Genomic DNA, 5297 nt, shown 5'->3' with positions numbered 1-5297 from the left:
GACACAGAACTCCACCAGCTTTGCCTGCTGCGAGGAGGACGAGGTCTGGAACTGGAGAAGCAATAGGTTTTTCCATCAGTTCTCCAGTTTCGCCTGCTGTGAGAAGGAGCACCTGGACCCGAGAATCAACAGGTTTTTTCCTCAATCTATATTCTCCAGGCTGTAGTGTGGACTCCCCTTCCCCTCCTTGGAGACAGGGGGCACCACTTGCCAATATTTGTATTTTCCTTCTCTGGGCATTTATTGTGTTTTTACGTTTTTCAGTCCTACTGTGGGTGGCTGTGTAAGTATGTGGGAATAAATTTGCTGGGGTTAACATCTCACTGTTTGACTCAGTCCTTTTCGGTTCCTTCCAGACAACCCAGCCCCAAAAATTTCCTTTTTATATCCAATTTTATTTTGTGTTAATACACAGTTTGTTTTTTTTTAATTTCATTTGCTGTTGTTATTTTCTCTTATGGGCAGAAGAAAGGAAGAGGCCCTTTCCCTTTGGAGAAGGTGCTCATTAAATAGGGTTTAATCCTAAAACATTGTCTCAAAAACCGAGACACTGAACCCTACCAATGATCATAACCCTAAACCTAAACCTTGCCCTAAACTTAACCCTAGCCCTAACCAAAACCCTAACCCAAAACTAAACCTAAGCCTAACAACAACCCATAAACCTGAATTTAACCCTAACCCTAATCCTAAACCTAAACCCTAACCCTAACGCTAACCCGAAGCGTACCCCTAAACCGAACGCTAAATGTAACCCTTACCCTAACCATAACCCTAACACTAACCCTGACCCAACCCTAAACCTAGCCGTTGTCCAAACCCTTTCCCAAATGCTAGCCCTACCCTAATCCTAACCCTAACCCTTAACCAACACTAACCCTAACCCTAACCCTAATCCCAAATTTTACCCCATCCCAAAGCCTAACCCTAACCCTAAACATAATGCTTAGCCTAACCCTAACACCATAATCCTTACCCTAACACTAACCCAACCCTAACCCTCACCCTAAACTTAACCCCAACTCCAACCCTAATCCTAATCCTCAACCTGAGCCTGATCCTGAGCCTGAACTTGACCCTTACATAAAATTCCCTAAGCAGAGGGATGGAATCCCACTATCTGCCATCCTGGATTTACAGAAGGCCTCCCCTCCTCCCCCCATCCCACCCATTCCATATATTCTCCTGGGGTTTCAGCAACTGTAGAAAATAGCAAACAGTAATTTCATGTGAGAGTCTGTCTGCCAGAAGTGCTTAACGTGAACACAGAGGTACCGGTGGTTTGCTGTAGGGGGGTAACTTTTGATTAAGGCCCAGGATGTGGATTGGCTTTAGTTTCTAAGGCCAAGAAAACAGGGGCACTATTGGTTATAGATCCTCAGTTGCAGGTCTCACAGAAGTTTCTTGTATTTATGTAATGATGCTGTGCACATTTAGATTCTGGGGTCAGTGTCGCAGGTTCTCGAGATATTGAGTGCTTTTACTGACATCAGATGCAAAGCATTAAAATAGATTTCCATTCAGTCAAAGGTCATTCTCATTGCAAGTGTCTTGGTTTGGAGACAAATTCTAGGAGAAAATGCTCTAAAATGAGTATTTTTCCTTTAAAGAGAGAGGGCTTCAATAACTCCCTCTCTTCTGCCAATGAGGGAAATGGATACTAGGGGATGAAAGTGAAAAAAACGTAAAACTGTTAATTAACAAAAAAATAAGGGTGCCCTCAAGGCACAGAAAAAGAAATGAAAAAAAAACCAATTTGAACCTTACACCCTGCCCCCACCTCACTGCGTGGCTGAGAGGCCCAGATGGTGACTTCCCATCTTTGCCTCTGAGAAGTGGGGAGAAAAGAGTTCACAGCAGCTGGGAACCTGTTGGATTTCTGGTGTGGGTTTTCTCCTTGCAGCAGCCGAAGTTGATGGATTTTAATGTATTTTCTCGTGTTGGTTCAGCTCCTCTGAGGTCTCGGGTTTGGGGTGGTCCCGCCAGCTCCCTGGACAGGCCAAAAAGAAAAAATCAAGCCAAGACGAAACAGTTCAAGGAGAAAAAAACAAAGCAAACAAACAACAGTCAAAATATTATGAAAGGGAAGGTCAATGAAGGTTTCAATGAGACTCAAAGTTTTGCTTCTTGTTCAGTATGTGAGAAATGTGCAAATTTACATTTTTGGCCCAGTTGCACACAGATAGCAATTTAGATTTTTTTTTTCAGAATGTGTAGCCTCCCTTCAGTGAACAACTTGGACATCGTTGTGCTTATATAAGTGTAATTGAAAAGTTTAGAGTTCTTAGAAAATGATGGTGTGCTTAAAAATAATAGTATTTTAGAACTCTTACGTTACATATTCAAGCTCTAATCCAGCCTGTAGTCTGAGGGGGGGCTGGGATGTCAGTCATGTTAATTGAATGCTGGGACCTGCTTAGTTACTTTTGAGTCCAAGTGGGGTAAGGACAATCAGTAACAGGTAAAGGCCATGAATACCTCTTCCACATATTCCAGTTACTTTTCTCTGACTTCTAAACAAGATCTGTATTTCCCTGACATCTGATTAAACTTCTTAACTTGCAAACTATGTCCCGCAAGAGCTGACTATTTGTCTATAGACAATTCCAGTGTGGCCAAATGCAGATGCTGATATTTGGTTTGGAGATGTGAGCACATTTAACAGCTAGTAGTGTCAACATGCAGGCATGGATAATAGCTCTGATGTCATGCAAATCAAGGGTTGCCAATGCCCCACTCTGGCCTATGTGAGTTGGCTGCCAGGAAGATATGGCAGTTATCTTAGCAAAGGTTCTTTAGACTTAATCAGAAGAGATTTTAGACATTTATTAGAAATTCCTGGATCCAGGGTCCCTGCTTAGCTATTAGAGTTACTTTTGTTCCTGGTGTAAAGCAGGAAGCCCATAGGTAATCTCTTTAAATAATTTTTTGGAAAAGTACATCTGCTACCAGAGACAAAAGTTTAGGGGTACATTAACTCCTATCAACCATCTCAAAGTTTGTGAAATAAATATCCTTGCTCTGGGGCAGTGAGGTTTAAGAGTATGAACAATATATTTCACATTTGGAAGCATATACTTGCTTCATATGTGCCTTTAAGATGCAGTAAATATATATGAGGTCACTGTACATAATTGCAGAAAGAATCTGCAAAACTTGTCTGTACAAGCCAAAAGGATTTTAAGTATGAATATTGATTGCTGTGTTTTGTTTATGACTGCATAGTGTCAGCAATTATTTTAATAATCCTGATGTTTAGACTTTCTTTGTCATGGGATTCTTGACTTGTACAGTAAAAACCTGCCACTTCAAGATCTATGAGCTCCATTTGGGACCAGAATGCTGAATAATGATATTTGTTCTTAGTGTTTGTCACTGTTTGTGAGCCTGCTTGAGCAATTTCTCTGGGAATACAAATTATATTGGTTGTGCAGTTTGCCGGTGGCATCCTGTGCATGGTAATGATATGCAAAAAAGTTAGCAGAAGTACAAACCAAAGATGTACGTGGCCCATGTTATATGACTCCTGTTTGCAAAATGCATTCTCTGTATCAGGTCACTAACAGTCCTACGTGTACCAATCATGGCATGCATTTTCTAGCCTTCTCCATGTAGTGCAAAACACACTATTTTTTTTACAAAAAAAATCTCTTGGATAAAACAGTGTTTGCTTAAAGACAAACTTCACAGAATTTGGATACAAGTACATAATTACACAGAATGCAATATATTAACACATTGTCAAATGGCTGGTGGGGGGACAGTGTATTGCTTGGTGATATTAACAAAGAGAAGAACCAGTACCTAAAAACAATAAAAAAGAAAAATTTAAACATTGCTGGTTTGCGAACTTCAATAGCACTAAATTTTGGTAATAGAATATTCATTGTAAGAATGGATATACACAGTGACAAGCCAAGGGCACTGTGGATAGGTGGTGATTCCAGCTTCTTCCAGCTCTTTCTTACCTTATATTATGCCATCTTTCACAGAAGAAGTGTTAAAAACCTGCTGCTGAACGGTCTCAAGAGGATTACAAAAGGATAGCAAGATTCCCAAAGGTTTAGACAACAGTCAATACCGTGACAGGATATTGCAACTTTAGTAATTATGATTTTCTTCCATTAAAAGATTAATTGAATTCCATTACCCCTGTTCACAACAACAAATGCTGACTGTTTAGCTCATCCCCGCTTTTCCAATCCATATTAATGGCATTTTATGTAGCTGGTTTATACAATTGGCAGAGGTTAACTTTAAGTAATACAATCTTTGCGGTTAATAATGGTTATCAAAGTGTTTTCATCTGCAGCTTGGACTGTGAGGTTCATTAGCAGAAATATTTTTCTAGTTTACTTAGATGTTACAGCTATGGATAAGAATTTGGGTATAGTTTATGTCCTCACTCCATTAACAGATTTATCCTGCCACTGTGTGCTGTGTCCATGTTTTATTCCATCTGGCAAGGGAAATTGCAGGAATTAAGGGAATGGTGATGAAAATTATTAGTGGCTGGAAATACTTCTGTATGAGGAAATCAAAAAGTTTGGCACTGCTTCTTAAGAAAATAAATGAGAAAGTATAGAAAGTAATAAATTAAAAGGTGCATTGCTATTTCTCATGGGGAATTTGCATTATCTCACCAGATTAGCCCCCCACACTGTTGGGCTATGGAGGTTAGAGTCTATAGAGGTGATTACAACCAACATTTCTATGAATTAAAGTAGTGAATGTACAGATTTCCTGTATAATTTCCATAGAAACTCCCTGGTTTTATCCCTGTACATTTCCATACTCTTTGGAGGGCATGTGTTCAGCTAATGAGCATAATAAAAATGGTTTGCATGTGCAATTTTATACTTGTGTACCTACTGTACTGAATCAGAACTGCCATCAGCTGGACTTTCATAAAGATCTGAAACTGACGTAATCAGGCAGTGGGAATTTTTGCCTATACATTTTGCAACATTCACTTGATTACTTTGTACAAGGGAAAGAGTTATAGGATTCTGCTGTTCACATGGAAAAGTAAAGCAGTCTTTTCATTGCTTCCTAAACCTTGCTTTATATGCTTTTCCCTACTGTTCTTTCCCTTACATTGACCAAACTTGGAGTGCACTGATGATTCCCATCTGCCTCACTCATCTTTTTTTCCTCAGTGGAAAAGGTTTCAATGGAGATCTTTGCTACCAGTGGTTGATGAAAGGGATGTTTTGTCGTGGCCATACCTGGAAACCGTGACGTTTCTGTGGGTCAGGTGGCAAATCTACATCCAAGAGTAAATTTCATTTGATGTT

This window comes from Aphelocoma coerulescens, chromosome 5, assembly GCF_041296385.1.
Source record: "Aphelocoma coerulescens isolate FSJ_1873_10779 chromosome 5, UR_Acoe_1.0, whole genome shotgun sequence".
In the NCBI taxonomy this organism is placed as follows: domain Eukaryota; kingdom Metazoa; phylum Chordata; class Aves; order Passeriformes; family Corvidae; genus Aphelocoma; species Aphelocoma coerulescens.
The sequence above is the reverse complement of the archived record's forward strand: the minus strand, read 5'-3'. Positions refer to the sequence as shown.